The sequence below is a fragment of the Pinus tabuliformis genome, chromosome J, assembly GCF_031772625.1.
Source record: "Pinus tabuliformis cultivar Carrire ecotype Pingquan chromosome J, CPIR1, whole genome shotgun sequence".
NCBI lineage: Eukaryota > Viridiplantae > Streptophyta > Pinopsida > Pinales > Pinaceae > Pinus > Pinus tabuliformis.
The window spans coordinates 605425153-605445920 of NC_142295.1; positions in this window are offsets into that span (position 1 = coordinate 605425153).

Consider the following 20768-nt stretch of genomic DNA (forward strand, 5'->3'; position numbering starts at 1 on the left):
TGGTAAGGTCTTTGCTTAACCAATTTTGCGTTAGGTTTTAACATGATCTTCATAACACCCAGGTCTCCTATTATCCCTTTTAGATTCATAAACTTGGTAGGGAACAAATTGTAGTATTCAAGAAGAAATTAAATGACCTTATCCACTATCGTGTCATCCCAGCAATCTCCAATCTTCGTGAATTTGGGCTCCGACTCCATACCAATATTTACCTGTTTCATTTTCAATGGCACAGTTATATCATGATTCTCAATCTGTGGTCCCTCAACCTCGCGATGACCCTTTGTTTCAAGGATGTTAATCTTTCGCAGATCCTCATCTTTTTCTTCAGCCTTCAAGTTATAGCATTCCAATGCGTGGCTTAGCTGAGTAGCCCAATTGGGTTGAATCAGGTCCAAAGGATCCTGTGGTATCCTAAAGATTGCTTCTTTCACTTCTTGTAGTGCTTTGTCAATACAGTCAAACCCGTATTCAAAGTTGAATGTCATTATTAATCCTTCGTGCAGAATATCCCATTCACCTGTACCATGGTGGAGCTCTATTTCCAAGTACCAGTTCATCAAGATGACATCCAAGATATGACAGAACAAGTGCACCCATTCTGGTTGGGGCTTTGCTCCATAAGCCTGAGCCCATTTTTCCAAGTGTGCGCGTGGATCGTCCTTCCCATCATATTTTTCTTTCATTCGTATCTTTGGCTTCCCAAAGAGTGTGTGCATCATCCTCCTACACTCATGCCAATCATCAAAGCTACCCTTGTGCGTACCCCATCATCTCGTGGGCATAGCACGTTGTGCCCAGTCCAAAGTCTGGAAGCACTGCTTCTCTAGTACCTCCCTCTCAAATGCATCTAAAAATTTATCTACATCATTTGGGCCATCATAAGTGGGCAGATTTCTTACTTTTGATGATACACAATGCAGCGACCAAGTCATCATGTTACAACTCAGTGTGGTTACTTCATGCAGCTGATTCTGCCAGCACTTTAATTCTTCATCAGAGTCAGAGGTGCAAGAACTCTCGTGATCCCATGGAATTCATCCATCTGATGTCGGATTCACCCAATCTTGTTCTCGTGCTGTCATCTTATATATACAGTCTAAGTCGTCATCGCTCTCATAATCACGCACTGGTTCAATATAGCGCGATCCTTCAGCAGGATCTAGGGGTACTATTATGCAGAGTGATTTCTTCTCAAAAATCATCTTTCGCTTCTTTAGGTTGATTTCCCTGTTCATATTAGTAGCCCATTCAATGCCAAGTAGCACAGGGTAGGGGTTTTTGTCATCCACAATTTCTATCACTTCAAATTCAGCCAACGCGCTCATGCCTTAAATATCTACAGTCACCCCTTGCAGCCGCCCCATGGGGATGATCTTTTGCTGATTTGTCATCCTTAATTGAATCAGAGACCACTGCAGCGTGGGTCTTCCCATCCACTCCCAAGTCTGCTTTGGTAGAAAGTTCGCGTCTGACCCCAAATCCAAAATAAACTGATCCATTTCATATTCTCCTATCAACGTGGTCAATCTCATCTCTCGTGCTGTCCTTGTTTTATGCTTACCAATATTTCATACCACGCGCAATTCACCCAGAGTGTTTCCAAAACATCTATTTATAAGCTCCTATAATCCCCGCACAGCCTTGCTATCGCGCAACAACTTCATGTAGGTTACTAGAAAGGTTGTAAGCATAGAAGGGTCTATCTCCTTATTAGTGTTATCCTTGCTCCCTGAGGTGGAGGCCTCAGTGAAGCTCTTCTTTGCTTCCATGAACATTTCACGTGCACGCTCCAAATCAAATTCAACCTCCTTCATCTCCGCTTTATGAACCCATGCGCTGTCTTTGGGCTATTTCCCCTTATCATCACCTATTAAAATTCCACTTCAGAGCACTATATTCACATTCGAATCCCCTTCGCGAGGCTCAAACCTCATCATCTGCAGGTTCTGAGTCGGCTCAGGTGGTAGCACCCCTTCTTCACGTATCCTTGATATCAGCATCAGACAACTCTCCCTTTCATGATCAAACAGAGTGCAATATTTGCATGACGGATGTGTTGGGTTAGTGAAATCACAGGCATAGTGTCCTAGTCCTCCATAGTTGTAGCAGATTAGTTGTCCTTGATCTCTGCCAGGTCCTCCCCCGCCTCGGCCTCATCCGCGCCCCTGAAAGACTATTCGTGCCATTCATACACCCTGGTCAGGGGTCCATGTTTATGCCTAAACCTTATAGGTGGGTGTTCTGTCCATCAAGAATTCATAACTTCTGCAGTTGCACTCATCATGCCCTACCGATCTTCATAAGTTGTAGAACAATTGCTACGGTATTTGTACAAACTTCTGCAACAAATGATAGTGATCCGTCGTATGTTTCCCTGCTACCTGACATATAGTGCACCACAACGCAGACCCCGTGCTTGGTCCTACTTGAGCTTTCGACCTCAAAGGCATCGGTTCTCCTCTTGCAATATAGTTCACAAAGACCAAGCAATGGTCTTTGTCATGTCCCTGACCTTTACATTTCAGGCACCATACCTCTTTGTGCACCTCCCGTCAAACTGTTCTATCATGCTTCAAACTTTTCATTTCAAAAAAAAGATTTTGCAACTGTGCATGGATCTGTTGAACCCCCAGATTCAGATCTTGCATCGATGTTTCATGCAGTCTCATTGCAATCTCCAAGGCCTCTTCCCGAGTCGTAATCTTCTATTGTGACAGCGCAACCCTTAGGTGTGGCAGGAGCAAAGCCACAAACCACTCACGGTGTTTTCCATCTGTTAAGTTCATATTAGCTTCGTGGATTTTACACTTCAACCTCTGATCCAATTCCCAAGGTGTCTCACCTGGTTTCATCACAATTTCCTTGAACCCCATAATCGATTGTGCCTTGGATTTGGGCCTATTGAACTCTTTATTCAATGTGGTCTGGATGTCCACCACCCCAGCGTTTGGGTTATCGTTAGAGTACTTGATGTACCAGGTTAGTGCGCGATCCTACAAAGTAGTAACCAGTGTTGCCTTCTACATGTGATCCTCTTTAACGCCCTGACATTCCCATCACCAAAACTGGTCCAGGTCCTCATTTCCCAAGTCATTAAACAAAGTCAGCTTCACAGAATTTTCCAGGCTGAACTGCGGTGGAGGGGATAGTGGTGTGGGTGAGGTCGCAGGTGATGGTGGTGAAGTTGGAGGTGGTGTGGGCAGAGGTGGCAGTCACAGGAATCCTTGTCTTATTAACTAAATTTTACTTCGTAGAGAAACCTGTGCTACTCCCTCTTCATCACCCAATAGAGGTGAAATCAATGGACTATATTCAAGACCCTTTCTTCCTTTATTTTTGTGAGCCTTTCTGCTTCACGTAGCTCTGAACATCAAGGTAGTTGCATAACGCATTTTTTGCACAATAACATCTTAATCCAGGTATTCAAAGACTTCAAGTACTCACCTCACAGTTCTTTGAGAAAACGTCACTCTGCCTCGTTGTAGCTAACTAAGGCATCAATCACAAATTCAGTCACAAATCCTCCTATGATGCGATCGAGGCAATGATCGACAGCACGGGCGATCTTATCCTCAGAGGCTTCCAGTCTCTGTACTAATTCCGGGGTCCAGATAATAAGATCGTCAAGTCTCCACCTTCCTTGGTTATCTGCTAGCTTCGTGACCCACTCGTATAGCTCAACCAGAAAGGAACAGAAAAAGATCTCGTGAATTTATGTATACAGGTACCTGTCCAACCACTATTCCTTTTTTAGTTGTGGATTTTTGTTCTCTTGCACCGCGAATTCGTGGATCTTCCTGTCCAACCAATCTTTGATCTCTTTCTTAGTTGGATTCTAGTGATATGAAATCACACATCTCTTATGCAGATGTGGTCCCAGCAACGAAACCATTTGTTGGCCACATGGGGCCTGAACTAGGTTCAGCATTAATTAGCCAAACAAATCCCTACACTACTGGCCCTTTCAGCATTAGCTCGCAGAGCACGGACTGAAGTCTCCCCCGAAGTAGTATGGGCAGATGTTGGAACCAAGTTTCTGCACCATGAGATGGTCATGATGACATTTTATACCTTCTTTTCCTTCTTTCACATAGGTCATTAAGTTCTTGGGCTTTGTCATTCTAGCCCTTTATTCCTCCCTTCAGTACCTCTGTGAAGGAGGGAAATTGACCTTCATGCAACCCTAACCTGCGGTCTAGGTACTTTCGCACTACTATGACAGCGTATTGTACAAGTTCCCACATTATCTTAAGTGTTTTACTTATCTTACTAAACAATCACAGTTAGCACCGCGTAATCTGATATTCTTACTTACACTCGATTAACTAATACAGTCACATACATTCGCGCATCACATAAACATTGTAAACTAAACCCAAAACACAGTATAACCAGATGCATTAATAGGAAATAAAGACACAAAACTTGTAGAATACTTCTCTTTATTGATATCTTCAGATCATTACAGACTCTACCTGTCCTGTGGACACAACTCCAGGGGTCTGTGCAATCAGATATAGAATTCTACCCTAGGCCTCTGCGCACTCAGCTGCAAACCCTCTACCTATGCTAAGACCCGAAACTTAGACTTCTCTACCAAGAATCCAAGCCTTGTCTTCCACTCCCCAAAACTTATCACTACTTAGAGCTTACTTAGTTCTTTTTATACAATCCCATGGTCCACGGACCATGGGTAGATCTTTACAGCCGACTTTACACTTTACAGAATAAGGGTGGACAACCCTTTATGACTCATAACACGTTCACGCTCTGCGACCACAAAATGTGGAGACTTTACAACTTTATTACAAAATTTGATCCAAAACATGGGACTTTAGCCCCAAAAATATCCTTGGGGAATCCCATTCCCAACAGTTTGAAGAATTAGTCGTTATGAGAAATATGATTCTAGAAACTTACATGAAGTTTTTGGTACTGGTCCGGAGACTAGCCTAGAAAAGTGGCTCAGATCCCAAGACTGCAGGAAAAGAAATAGATATTTGGGGTCATAACCGCATGGGGAAAGGCTTAGAGGCTCACAACTTCATGTAGGCGGAGTCAAGGGTGTTGTTATAGGTCCACGCCAGTGAAATAGGGTTCCAATTTAGGGATTGAAAACATGGGGTGTTTCTTCAGCTCTTGGGTGATATGTAGTCCCTATAGGATGTTAGTTTATGGTTAGTTTGTAGGCCCCACTTCCTTAACTTGAGCTAGGAGGTCAGGTTAGGTCATAATGACACTCATCTCACGTTTACCTTGGTGTGATTGTGAATTTGGGTGAATGTGGGAAGGGGTGGTTATAGAGTGGTATTAAAGCAAGGTTGCAACATTGTACCTCGGGATATATGTGATTGTTATGTATTCATGTCTAATTTTCTGTGTTTGTCATGCATGCATGTTGGTTATTAACTGTGATGATCATTTTTTCATATGTGCATCATGTAGAGGTTGATGATGTCTATATTTTATGATGATTGATATGTTGATGATATATATATATATATATATATATATATATCTAGAGAGAGAGAGAGAGAGAGAGAGAGAGAGAGAGAGAGAGAGAGAGATATTGTGCTAATCTAGATTGATTTGTGCATATGGCATACCCTCCCGTGAACTTCACCAAGGTATGATGATTATGTTTATATTTGGTTATTTGACATGGTATGTTTGCAAGAAGTAGAAGATCATAGATGACAATAAATATGGTGGATTACAGCTCACGTGACTCTCCTTATAGATCAAATAAGAAACAAAGAGATGATTACTCTCCCAACATAGAAGATACCTTGAGAAGTTTAAAGGCAGAAATCAGAAGTTGCAAACTAGATAATAACAGGATCATTTAGTCACAAGAAAGACTTTCCAAAGATCAGGGAAAGAAATCATTGGTTAATGTCATGATCCTTTATGGTTTATCATATTTACAGGGACAAGGAAAACAATAGATTAGTTATGGATAGGGGTATGGACAAATGGGGCATATGGTAGTAGATCTCATGGAGAGCACAAGTCGGACAAGGAGAACATGGTCAAAGGTGGTAGATGGATGGATATACCTAATAGGAGAGGTAGTGGTTATAGGTTATATTCCATTTTTTTATCAAAGAGACATTGTGGTCATCACCATTATCATCCTTATAGGTGGAAGGACAAGCAGTACTTGTTGGATGAGTTTAAGAAAGTCAATCCTCCTACCTTTGATGGAAAGCTAAAGAAACCAGAAGATGTAGAAGCATGGTGTTGTGTCCGTATCTAGACATGTTTGTGATAGTTTTCAGTAATGATATATTTATATATTCCAAGAATGAGAAGGAGCATGCATAACACCTAGCAACAATATTAATATTTTTGAGACAACATCAATTGTATGCCAACCATAGAAAGTGTAGTTTATTTCAAACTGAAGTTCATTACTTGTGACATGTTGTTTCCAAGCAAGGTATAGTAGTGGGTATGGAAAAGATCAGAGCTATCATGGAGTGGGAAACTCTTAGGAATGTGGATGAGGTCAAATCATTCATGGGACTAGAAGCTTACCATAGGACGTTCATAAGGAAATTCTCACAGAGTTCTTATCCTATTACATCTTTGCATTGAAAAGGGAAGAAGTTTGGATGGACTGAGGAGTGTGCAACTAGATTTGAGAAGTTGAATCGTTTGCTTACAAATGCTTTGGTCTTGAAGACTGTATATCTAGATAAAGATTTTGTGGTTTGTACAGATGCTTACAAGAGAGGACTTGGTGAAGTCTTGATGCAGGAAGGAAAGGTGGTATGCTATGAGTCAAGGAAGTTGAATGGGCACGAGAAGAGTTATGTGACTCACGATCTTGAGTTTGTAGCTATCATTCATGCCTTGAAGATGTGGATGCATTATCTTCTTGGTAGGAGGCTTGTTTTGATGAGTGTTCATAGTGGATTGAGGTATTTGTTTGACCTACCCAATATAAATGCTAGGAAATCTTGATGGTTGGATACCTTCAGTGAGTTTGACTTTGATATTAGGTACATTAAGGGAAAGGAGAATAGGGTTAAATATTCTCTCAGTAGGAGAGTGCAGGTGAACCACATCGTAGTAGTGAGTTCTTATGGGACAGACTTGTAGGAGCATATCTTACAAGAAGGATTGCATGATGACAAGTACCAATAGCTGAAGCATAGGTTATGAAAGTAGGGTGAAGATGATAAGGATGAGGAGTATCATCTCATGAAAAATGGCTTGGTAAGCTTTAGGAACATGATTTATGTGTCAAATGACAGTGATCTCAATAAGATTATCTTGAGGGAGTTTTATGTTAAGTCGTATTCAGGTCACTCGGGATATCAGAAAAAATTGACAAGAGTTAAGAAATTCTATCATTGGACGAAATTGAAGAAAAAGGTGGTTGTATTTTTTGTGAAGTGTTTGGACTCTTGGAAGGTAAAAGTAATGTGTAAGCATCCAGGAGGTTTATTATAGCCTATTATGATTCTAGAGTGGAAATGGGAGGTCATTTACATGGACTTCATTACAGGTTTTCTAAAGGCATCAAGAAAACATGATTCCATCATGGTTGTGGTTGATAGGTTAAGTAAGCTATCTCAGTTCATGGCAGTTAAGTCTACAAATTCAGCTAACTATGTAGCTTAGATTTGCATCAGGGAGATATTTAGGTTGCATGGTATCCCTAAGATCATATAAGATAGAGACACCAAGTTTGCTTCCAAGTTTTGGAAGGAGTTGTTTGCATGCTTGGGGACAGAGTCGGTTTTTAGTACTACATATCATCCACAGATAGATGGAAATACAAAGAGGGTCAATAGGATTCTTGAGAACATGTTGAGGATGTATGTCATGCATATGAAGTGGAAGTGGGAAGAGTATATTCCACTAGTAGAGTTTGCATATAATAATGGGTATCAATAATCCTTGAAGATGAGCCTGTTTGAGGTTCTTTATGGGAAAAGTTGTAATACTCCTATCAACTGGAGTGATTCAATGAATAGGGTACTTATTGCACTATATAAGTTGGATGATATGGAATAGGAGATGTAGTTTATCAAAAAAAATTTGAAGGAAACACAAGACAAGCATAAGAGTCATGCAGATCATCATAGGGCATTTAATGAGTTTCAGGTTGGGGAGGATGTGTACTTGTGCATCTAGCCCAAGAGGATATCCTTGAGGATTAGATCATGTGCCATGATGGCACCTCGGTATTGTGGGCCTTTTGAGATCCTTAAGAGGATTAGACCAATGGCCTACCGACTTGCACTACCTCCAACAGTGAAAGTCAATGATGTATTCCATGTTTCATTGCTTAAGATATATGTGAAAGATGTTGATCATGTGATTAACTAGTTTCAATTATAGGTGGAACCATAGGGAGAATTTCAGCCAGAACGATAATGCATATTGCAGTGGAAACAACTCATGCTCCAAAACAGAGAAATCAAGTAGGTTAAAGTGTAGTTAAAGCACTTTGGGCCCGATGAAGCTACATGGGAGATGACTAATGAGATGTGGGATTTACATCCTTCATTACTTTCTGGCTCATTGTTACACTAAAAAATGTCACCATGACTATTTACAGTTAGTATGGCTCAATCAACAGTCATGCTACCCTCTTAGGCAAGTCTTATGCCTATGCTCTCCATGTTAAACTCCAAAAAAGAGAGAAAGTCTTGTATAAATGTATTTATCTCTAGGGACGCAGGTTCTCTCAAACTTACCTGCGGGGACGCTCCCAATGTTCATAAAAGCTGCGTCCAAAGACGCTCCGTATGTAAAGGGACACATGCGTCCCCCTGTAAAAGTTAGAATGCACAAGTTTCATCTTTAAAAAGTTACTTGTGGTCATTTCTAGAGCATTCTAGAAGGTTGTTCGACGTGTATTGGGCGCCTCCAGATGGTTCATGCACTCCTATCAAAGAGGAACTTATCCCATCAATAAGGGAGTGATCCCATCCAAAGAGGGGACTATCCCATTGATGGTGGACCTGATTAACCTCCTCTTGAGTACTATAAATACAGGCATTGGGCCAGAAGGAGGAGAGGTTGAAACTATACATTTCTAAGGGTAAATGCTGCAGGAATTAGGACTCCCATTTAGAAGCTTGTGAGGAGAGATTGCCATCTTTGCTTGTTCTATTTGGAAGTGGGTGAGCTTTGTCAAAGTAGAGGAAGACTCCTGTGGACCCTGGAAGGAGCTTGCACAACACCAAGGCTCAGGTTGTAATGGTTCCTTTTGATTACCTTTAATGCAAATTGGTCCATTCTTCTCAATAACTTGTTGTTTATGGGTTATTTCATGTACTCCTTGGTCTATATGTTGAATATGCTTTGTTTTATGTTATAATCAGGTGCTATTTAATTGTTTGATTGTTGGTGATTGCAGGTTTTGGAGAAAAGGAGGAGCTCATCCAGATCAACAAAGCTTGGACTTCTACAACAGCGTTTGGACAAAGGTAAGAACAAAACACTTGATTTCTCATATCATAATGCATGTTTAGAGAAGGATAGCTCCAGTTTGTTATGTTTGTCATTAGAATGTCTTAGACTTCTAGGAAGGTCGGTTGTGTCCGCACTTTTGACTGATTCCGTGTGACAAATTGGCGACTCCGCTGGGGAAACCATTGATGAGAAGAGTCTTTTCTTTTGTGTGAACTTTGCTTTGAGAAAATTGGTTTATTTTTCTGGTTTTGGTTCTGTGATTCTGTCTCTGGGTGGGTTAGCTTAGGATTAGTTTTATTTTGCATTTTCTTGAGTTTTTTAGTAGGACGCACCCTCTGAGTGCTGCACAGTGCGTCCCTGGACGCACATTTGCTGTGTGCACAGAGTGGGCCCGCACCTGTGCTAACGGGTTGCCTGCATCCCCCTGCTAAAATTTGAGAAAACTCCATTTTTTGCTTTTTTACTCTTAGATTTTGTTGTTTCTTAGTTTTTTCTGCCCAGATTCATTAGTCCCTTGCCAAGAATCTTCACCTGAACTTGTTTTCATAGCATTAAGTGTTTTAGTGGATTTCATTGAAATTTAAGCCTAGGGTTTGATTTTTGAAGTAGATCCTGTAGTGACTTTAATGGTGGAAGTTGTCAAGCCTTAGATCTCTCTGGTTTGGTCAACCTTCTTAAGAGTCGGATCTGTCGTAAGTCTACCCGTGTGAGCAACCAACCTGTTGAGTTGTCTCTTTAGTCAAATTTCAAAGTGCTTGTTGATTAAGTCTTGAATTCCATTTTACAAAAAGAACAAAAAGATTTGAGTTTTGTTTTGATCAGCTCTTGATTCTGCAATAGCTGGTCCTTGATTTGATTTTGGTCAAGTAAAACAACCTAGAAACATCCTTGTAGGTTTTGGCCTCGTTAAGTTTGCTTAGAGTAAATTTACCTTTTAGTTTGCTTGTGAGTGAATTTTCGTAGATTTTAATAGTTGTTGAGATTGATTTTTGTTAAATTAGATTTATTTGCTTTATTAAAAGAAAAATACAAAAACATCTTCTTTAAAAGTCTTGTTTCAAGTAGCTTTGAAAGTTTTGAAAGAAAAAGAGTTTTTCGTGCAAGTAAAGAGTGGTCATGTTTGTGTGCTTGAAAAGAAAAAGAGAATTGTTTCTTTGATTGTCTTTTCTAAGGAAGTTGTTTTCTCTAAAAATTTGCATTCTCTCAACTCTCTTAGTTAAGAATTTCATTGAAAAAGGAAAGTAGCGTAAATCATCTTAGGTGCATCTTTGTAGTGGTTGGAGTTGAGTCTACACACCATTGGTTTCACTTCCACTACCTTTTGACTTTAAAGAACAACCATAAAAGTAACGCTTAAAGTAAAATTGAAATAGTAACTTTTATTTACTAGGGCTCTGAAGCACCAATTTAGATCAGGCTAGTGTCTTGGAGTAGGTGAGTAATTAACTCTCCAAGACAACAAAACCAAACAAGTAGTTTATCTTGTGATAGAATAAATCCAATTGTCTCACTTGTACTCTGGGAAAGCTCCTCTTAAAGGAGAAGCACGAGCTCGTGTCCGAACCAGTGAGGGGATCATTCCCCCCTCGTTGGGAACGACGCCAGACAGTACGTATTACAAACGGTAAACCTTGGATTAACCATTGTCGAGGAGCCAGGGGTCACTTGTCGGTAAACCTTGGATTATTGTCAAGGAGCCGGTAAGGGGATTGAGCTTGCTACTCTGCCCTTGCGTGCTGTCGGAGTTTAGACTGTTCCCCCAGGTGCATTTGTTGCGGTTGGTAACCTTAGTGGCCATTATCTTTAGGATTCTACCGAGGTGACGGTGGAGGGAAGGTCCCACTGTACCTGGAGCAGATGTCGGTTATACTCACTTGGATTTTCTGGGGGGTTCACTTCACTCGAGACGGTTAAAGTGGAGGAACTTGGTCCAGTCTATTCATTAAGCAGGTTGCCGGGGTAACTGTTCCACCCGCCATTTCTGTACTGAATCCAGCGAGGTTGGGCTTCATCACCAACTAGCGCTTTTGGTCCGGAAGACTACTGTTTGTGTTTGGTTTGACGCCCTAGATTCTTTAGGCGTGTGATTCAAATTTGTTTGGTTCTTTAGAGACTTTAGGTGGTTTGATTTGAAATTTTATTTTGTTTTCGTGTGTAGTAGTTAAAAGTTTTTAGCTGTGGCGGAATTACCGAGACAGTCCCGTAGACTGCGGGGCCAGTCTCCTGAAGTTGTATCTGTGGCCGAATTGTTGAGAAGATCCCGTAGACTTAGGGGTGAACCTCCTCAAGACGAGGCCAGTCATTTAGAAGGTTTGAAGGTCCTTGTAACTCCTCCTAGTGGTAGTAGAGTAGGTTCACCTGAAGAAGGAGAATATTCCTTGGTGGTCCATCCAGATTACCAAAGTTTAGAGACAGGTTATAATCCCGAAGCTGTTACAGTTTCTGAGCTTGTTGGTAGTTTTTCATCTGCTAGTGATACAGGCGAAGAACCAGAAATATCCGAACCTGTTACTCCGACTCCTAGTGTTCCTGATTCACCGAGAATAGAAAGAATTATCACCGAAAATCTTCCTGTTGGTTTGATTGCTATTGAAGAACTTGTTCCAGAGGAAGAAATAGGCGTCTCTGATCCTGAAGATCAAATTACCCTTGATCTAAGGGAGCGTGAATCTATCTTTTACAGTCCTCCTAGAAGTACTACTTGGTACCTTTCGTTAACAAATTATCTAGACAACTTTGGGCTAGGTTTTTCTACACCTCGTACTCCTTTTCCACCTGGAGGTATTCATACTCCTGTAAATATGTCTGGTCAGTCGTCCGTGTTTACACAAAGTCCTGAATCTTTTTTACATGGCGGTCCTTCTGTTCCTACTGGGTATCAATCTCTTTCTGGTACCTTTGCGGGAGCATCTCCTCAACCCGTCGATCATGGGTTATTAGTTGGAAACAGTGGTAATGTACCATTGGGTGTAGGAGACATTTACATGATGTCAGGTTCAGTTCCCGTTTCCCAACCTCAAGGTGGCCAATTACCGCCTGGGGGGCAGCCTCCGTTAATGCCTGGGGGGCAACCTCAAGGTACTTCATTCGTGTCTGGGGGGAAACCTCAAGGTCAGTACGCTCCTATGGGGCAATACATACCTCAAGGTCAACCCCAGCCTCAATATGTACCCCAAGGTCAACCTCAGTATCAATATCAACCTCAAGGATGGCAACCTCAAGGATGGCAACCCCAAGGGTATCAACCCCAAGGGTATCAACCTCAAGGGTACCAACCTCAAGGTCAAGGTCAACCCCAGTATCCGTATTTACCTCAAGGTTATCAACCTCAAGGTCAATACTCAGGTCAAGGTTATCAACCACCTCAAGGTCAATCATATGGTCAAGGTATGGGAACTGTACCTTACAATTATCAATCCTATCCTCAATCCGGCTATGGATCTCAGTATCCTCAACCTGTTATGGGTCAATACCCTGGAATGTTAGTGTGGGATCCTTCACAGGGTCAACAGATGTTGCAGCCAAGTATGCAGTCGGTACCTCAAGCTGGACAACCTGTAGTTTCTGGTCCACCCCAGCAACCGCAACCTGTCCAGTCAAGTGTTCAAACCTCTGTAACTTCGGTAGTTACTCAGCCGCCAATTGCACCTAGTACTCCATCTCAAACGGCTGCTGCAACTACCGCCACATCTACCATACTTACTTCTGGAGTATCGACGGCTCCGGTTTCTACTGTCTCTGTAACCACTCCTCAGACATCTGTACCGTTGTCCGGATCTACGATTCAAACCACGGTCCAGATGCCTGTAGGCCAGCCTGGTATAAGTACGGTTGTCACTACTCAACCTCAATTTGTTCAACCTCCGTACCAGGGACAGTATCAACCTGGGCAAGCTGTCCAACAACCGGTTTACCAGTATCAACCGTATCCTGGGTACACTTATCAACAACCTCAACAACCCCAGTACGGTTCGGTTAATCCTGGTTTTCCAGGAGGATATAATATCCCAAATGCGACTCCTGTTCCTAGTTATCCTGGATATCCTCCTCCTGGGGCTGGTATTGTGACCCAGAGTTTTAGAGATCCTAACCGGCAGTTACCGTTTATCGCAACTTTGGATTTACCAGACTTGACGCGCCTAACGAACGATCCAATTCAATATCTTCCGTTCTGGCCGCCAATGCCAAATAAGTTGCCCAGCGATATACCCAAGTTTGAAGGTAAGTCTGGAGAGGATCCGTCCAATCACGTGATGACTTACCACCTCTGGTGTGCTTCAAATTCTATCTCAGATGATTCGATCCGCCTACGTCTTTTCCAGCGTACACTCATTGGTCTCGCGGCCAAGTGGTACATTGAGTTACCACGGGCCTCTTTTTACAACTTTAGCCAGTTAGCTACCTCGTTCTTAACTCACTTTCAGTTACCGATCAGATACGATAACGGTACGGAGTTATTAACTTCACTAAAACAATCAACCTCCACGTATATTTTTGATCACATTCATGAGTGGAGACGTCGAAGAAGGCTAGTGAAAGTTTTTATCCCGGACCAAATCTTAGCTGAATGGTTTGTTAAATCATTATTACCAAGGATTACTGAAGATGTAGCTAAGGCCGGAGTAGTTACTGAGGAGCAAGTCATTGCTCAGGCGCAATACCTTGACTTAGTTTACACTCAGTCGGGTACGTTACACGAGAAGATTCCGGATCTTCCAAAGTCGAATCAAATCGCTGCTGCTCCTTCGGGATCTCATGCCGCTGATGGTATGATTGGTATCGTGAATACAAAGAGCAAGAAGAAGTCTTCCAAGGCTTCAACTACTCCAATTATCACTTTGCCTGATTCTCCGACAGGAGAGTCTTCTCCTGAACTTACCGCCGATATTCACGCTGTAGAGTCATCTACGGCCAAATCAAAAAACGGTGGAAAGAAGAAAGGAAAGAAGAAGGCTAAAGCAGACAAGGCTCCGAAGGAGAAAACAGAAAAGTCGGAAACCAATGACGAAAAGCGCAAACCTCGATATCCTTGTCTTATTTGTGAAGAGGATCATTTTACGAGAGATTGCCCTCATCGGGCCGAGGTAGTGAAAATAGTCAAAGGTTCTCCCACTCCTGCTGTGTTAAAAAATCCATTTCCAGAGCAGGAGAATAAGATGATAGGTTCTTCCTCGAATGCCAGTGAAGAACCCATTTTGATGATGTCTCATGTGAGGATTGCGACTCGATCGCAAGATTATGGTAGTAAGAATCCTGTTGATGGTAAGGAAGCAAAATCTTCTCATTCTAATCCATCAACCTCAGCTCCTGGTTCCGATCCACTACAGATCGAGAAACCTAACCCAGACTTAGTAATTAAACCGCCCGCCAAGGGTGTACTTCGAAGGTCTGCTTTCAATCCACATGCGAGAGCGGCCCAGAATTACAACATTGTTGAGGACTTAGCTGTTTCACCCTCAGCAATGTCGGCGTTAGAAGTGCTGCAATCATGTCCAGCACAACGAAAATTGCTTTTGTCGGCTATAGGAGCTGTTGATGTTCAGGATCCGAATCTAATGATCTTCGATCTAGAAAATAGTACGCCGCGTCTCCCCCATCAAATGGCTTTCCAAATTCCAGTGATAGTAAAAAACAGGCCTATTCATAGGACTGTGATTGATGAGGGAGCTTCTACGTGTATTATGTCGATTCAATGTTGGAGATCCCTTGGTTCTCCTTCGTTGAACCAATCCCCCACCATCCTTAAGGCCTTTGATGGCCGTGGGTTCCGTCCGTTTGGTATTCTACAGGAATTGCCTATAGGGGTAGAAGGTAAAACCGTTAGTCTGGATGTGGAAGTGGTTGATGCCCCTCTAGACTACAACCTTCTTTTGGGTCGAAGTTGGTCATATGCTATGACAGCGGTCGTTTCATCGGTCTTCAGAGTAATTAAATTTCCACATAACGGTAAGATCGTGACTATTGATCAGCTGACATACTTTTCATCCGACCCAGCCTCTTCAGAGAGTATCCAGCATGTCGGTAAGACGACAATCCCTTATAGGGACGTTGGTGTAGGTTTAGTTAAGGATTCCGGTTTACTGGGAACTTTTCCTCTCCCTCCACTCAGCGTAGAACCTTCGTTTGCAACAATTCATATGATTACATCAGAAAACATTATTTATGATGATCCTTGGTTTGTCCCATCTGACTCTGAGATAGACTCACTCGGTAATGCTATGCCCTTGAGTCCATATGAAATTGCTTATGAAGCTCTCATGTCTTTTACCGACTTTCATTCAACCGAAGTCGACCAAATGAATGTGGTCAGTGAAGAGTCACTTTTCACCTCACCCTTAGAACGGATAGCGTTTCCCGAAGTCGTGTCATCTGACGAACAACTTCGCGAAATCCTAAGTGTAGACGATCTACCATGGGAGGATCTCCATCACAGATCTTCGTTTTTACCTAAGGATGATGCATTTGAAAATGATTTTTCATCTATCTTTACCGCTGAATATGTCAAAGACGCTCAGGATCCAACGAAACATTCTGATTCAGAGTTGAATTTAGGGAATATTTCTCGTACTATTCCCATTGATATTTCAGTGAAGCCCGGAATTGAGGAGAACATTCATATAGGTGCTGCATGTACTGAAGAAGAAATCCAAACTTACAAGGCCCTATTCCAAGAATTCCGCGATGTGTTTGCCTGGTCTTACGAGGAAATGCCGGGAATCGATCCTGCCATTGTTGTTCATGAAATAAAGACCTACCCGGATGCTAAACCCGTCCGGCAACGGTTGCGTCAAATTCACCCTCAAAAAGCGGCTGCGATTAAAGCAGAAGTCGAAAAGCTGTTGAAAGCAGGTTTCATTTATCCGATCCCGTTAACGGATTGGGTATCGAATATTGTTCCCGTCAACAAGAAACAAGGAACAATAAGAATCTGTATCGACTATAGGGATATCAATCGAGCTTGTCCAAAAGACAACTATCCTACGCCTTATATCGATCAAATTATTGATGATTGTGCCGGAAGTGAAATGTTTTCCTTTATGGATGGTTTTTCGGGCTATAATCAAATCAATATTCTACCTGCCGATCAACCAAAAACGGCATTCATTTGTCCATGGGGAACATTTGCTTATTGCAAATTACCTTTTGGGCTTAAGAATGCCGGGGCCACTTTTCAACGGGCGATGTCTTATGCATTTCATGACATCAAGCACATTGTGCAACCGTATCTCGATGATTTGCCTGCTCATTCTTTACGTCGAGCTGATCACCTTGTCCACCTACGAGCAATCTTTATGAGGTGTAGGCATTATCGAATTCGGTTGAATCCCCACAAGTGTGTTTTCTGTATAGAAACAGGTCGATTGCTGGGATTTGTTGTTTCAAAAGCCGGCATTCGCGTCGATCCCTCGAAAGTCGAGGCTATCATCAAATTGCCTCCTCCTTCGAGTTTGCGCCAACTCCAAAGTTTGCAAGGGAAAGCGAACTTTTTACGCCGATTCATCCCAAACTACGCCGAGGTCACTAAAGGTTTTACACGGTTGTTGAAACAGAACGTTCAATTCTTTTGGGACGAGATTGCCCAACAATCTTTTGATGCACTTAAACACGCGTTGACCCATGCACCGTTGTTGCATCCTCCCAACTACAACCAGGACTACTTCTTATACCTCGCAGCTTCGCATTCCACCATTGGAATGGTGTTAGTTCAAGAAGATGAATTTGGAGCGGAGCATGTGATATATTATCTTAGTAGGACCTTAAATCCCACTGAGCTAAAATATTCGCATGTGGAGAAATTGGCCCTGGCAGCCGTTCAAGCTGTCCAGCGTTTTCGTCACTACATTCTTCTCCGTAAAACTACAGTTATTTTGGATTGCAACCCTATGATTTACATTTTGACAAAACAATTGCTAGGGGGCAAGTACTCTAAATGGATCGTTATCCTGCAAGAGTTCGACTTGGAGTTCGAGAAGTCCAAGTCTAAGAAATCCTTAGTTTTTGCGGAATTGATGTGTGATTTCCCGAGTGCTGACACAGAGACTGTGGCAGAAGAGTCCATTGCGGACGAATCTTTGTTTCTTATCAGTACTGTAGATCCGTGGTATAGGGATATAATCATCTATCTCCAAACCCAAACCTTTCGGCCTGAAGCTTCCAAGGCAGAACGTCGAAAAATTCGGTTTCAATCCCAGCCATACAAAATTATTGGAGATACACTTTATCGCCGGGGGGCAGACTTAGTTTTTCGACGTTGTTTAACTCACGAAGAGGCTGAGAGAGTTTTGAATGATTGTCACTCTGGAGCATGTGGCGGTCATATGTCTGGGTATGCCACAGCTCAGAAGGTGTTGCGCGCTGGTTACTTCTGGCCATCTATGTTTAAAGATTGTATCATTGCAGTCCGGAAGTGCCACAACTGCCAAGTGTTTGATCGAAAGATGCGCGCACCGCCTGCTCCTCTCCACCCTATAATTGCCGTTGGTCCATTCGCCAAATGGGGTATCGACTTTATTACTTGTAACCCTCACTCGGCCGGGGGGCATGCGTATATCATCCTCGCGGTTGATTATTTCACTAAATGGGCCGAGGCGATGCCTACATTCGACGCAAGCGGCAAAACAGCTGCAGTTTTCATATTCAATCATATAATAACTAGGTTTGGTGTCCCACAAGCAATCATTACTGACCATGGGAGCCATTTTCGAAACACCATGATGACTGAACTTACAAGCCAGCTTGGTTTGCGCCACGACAGCTCTACTCCTTATTATCCGCAAGCCAACGGTTTGGTTGAGTCTATCAACAAAGTTCTGGTTATCATGATCCGACGAACCATTGGTATTCATCGGTCGAATTGGCACAACATGTTATTTTCGGCGCTATGGGCATACCGAACCTCAGTGAAAACCTCAACAGGGTTCACTCCTTTCCAGCTAGTTTATGGCTTGGAAGCAGTGTTACCCATTGAATGTGAAATCCCATCACTTCAAATGGCTGTCGAATTACTCCCAGCTACTTCCGAAGAGGAGAAACGTTTATTGTACTTAGCTAAATTAGATGAGACTCGACGTGACGCTGCATTGGCAATCGAGACTCACGCGAAGCGAATGAAAGCTCAGTATGATAGAAATGTGACCCCTCGAAGTTTTTCGGAGGGAGACCTAGTGCTTTTATATGATCAAGCTAACGATAAGCTAGGTGCTGGAAAATTCGTTCCTATGTGGCATGGACCCTATATTGTAAAGCGAAAGCTAGCAAAAGGGGCTTATGAGCTGGTAGATTTTGATGGGGACTCTTTGGGTAAACCCAGAAATGGACTTTACCTAAAGAGGTATTATGCTTAAATGGTGGGTATGGAGAATTTTTTAGTTAGGTTAGGTTTTCTTTCTAGCTAGTATGATTGTTAGTTAGTCAGTGTGCTTAGCTTAGTGAGTGTGTTTTTCGTCGTTATTCTGGCTTATCTTGGTTTTACTCTTGATATTACAGATGTCGACGCCTCTCCAAACATACATTGGATTTGCTGATGGTGCTTGTCGTAGTACACGGAATATCTCTTCCGCAGCTTGGGTTATCTATTCACCCTCTGACGAGTTAGTTTCTATGCATGGGGTAAGCCTCGGTCAAACAACGAATAACATTGCAGAATACAGTGCAGTGGTTGAATTATTATCCGAATCTATTTCATTTGGAATTCGACGTTTGATAGTGAGGTTAGATTCTGAACTTGTTGTATTACAGCTTAATAGAGTTTATGCCATTAGAAATCCTGTGTTATTAAGGTTGTTTTTGAGAGTGCGTCTCTTGGAACGTGAATTTGATTACATTGAATATCAGCATATTCCAAGGTCTTTAAATACATTAGCAGATGCAATTGCTTCTCGAATGTTAGAGAGACATTTACAATAATCATGCAAGTAAATTTAAAAACATTTCATCATACATGTTAAACAAGATAAGCCGGTAATAGTGATATATATATAGATAGGAGTGTGTCAAAAAATATACATCGTCTTCGATCATAGGTTGAAAAACACCTTATGATCGGCAAAAATGATAGAGTACAAAAAGTCAAAAATGTCACATGTGTCTACAAAGTGACTAGCCAATCACTGGTGGTGCTCCCTATACGACACCACTGCACGGGCTACCTTACGCAAAAATCTCCTAAACGGTCCAGGGACTGCGACTACGAAGCGCTGAAGCCTGATAGGAATGTCATCCATAGTAGTCTCAGGCATATCTGCCGTCAGACGCTCTAGATCATGCTCCAACTCAGCTAGTACTTCTGCAGCCGCGTCCTGTGGGGCCGGTACCGGTGCAGCTGGATGTCTCCTCTCAAAAGGCCGGAGGTTGGCTGGACGCTGTGGACCAACATCTGCATTTTGAAACTTTTATTGTCAGTTTTGAGACGATATATATAAAAAACAAAAAAATACATAATTTGAAAACTCGTGAAAAATAAAGTACCTCTGTCATCCCATTGTTCTCCCTGTGGAAGAACCATGTCCGGATCATGTCGAAAATCTACTCCGGCGTACGGAAAGTCCTGGATCGAGAAAACTTGGTCCTCCAACCAGTGAAAGTAACTATCAGAAAATCGAACAACTGCCGCGCCCTCGTCAGGATGCCGGGCCATCACCGCAACCCATCGTACCAGCTTTGGCTCCCGAGGACCCAAGATATCAACAGTGAGTTGCTGAGGGATCAGCATCGGAACTCTCTCTAAGGCAAAGCTCACGACTAAAGGCCCATATCCAAAAGTTTTCAGTCATCCGTTCTTTGCCTTAGTCAGTTGGCTCTTCATATTAGCCGACACAGCATCACACCAGTTGAAAATGGTGCCTTGGTAACAGTCAATTGCCATCCGCATTTGGGACCCAGAAGCAATGTGCAAAGTGGCCGCGCCGCAAATTCTGGTAACCGTGAAAGCAATAACTTTGAGTTCACACAGAGAGATGTGTTTGATCTCCACACCTTTCGAATGGTGTGCCCCAGGTGTGCACCACTCTTCCCGGAGACTAACAAGGGATTGGCCACCCGGCCTAGTCCCGGCTAGATTGAGTTGCTCGCCTCTGTTCAGCAAGCCAGTGAGAAAGTATACATCCGAGGGCTCTATCTCGAGCTGGTGCCCTCCTATGTAAAAACATTGCTCTTGAACGTTCCATCTCTCAACCAGCCATTCTAAGAATCTTACCTGAGCCCTCATGCCCGGTATGGCCCAGTATTTGTATAACCCGCATGCTTTTAGGGCATCCAGGGAAGGTTGGTGTTCTATTGCAGCTTCATCAACCTCTTCGTGCTCTCTTTCTCTCCAATCCAACATGGTGAGT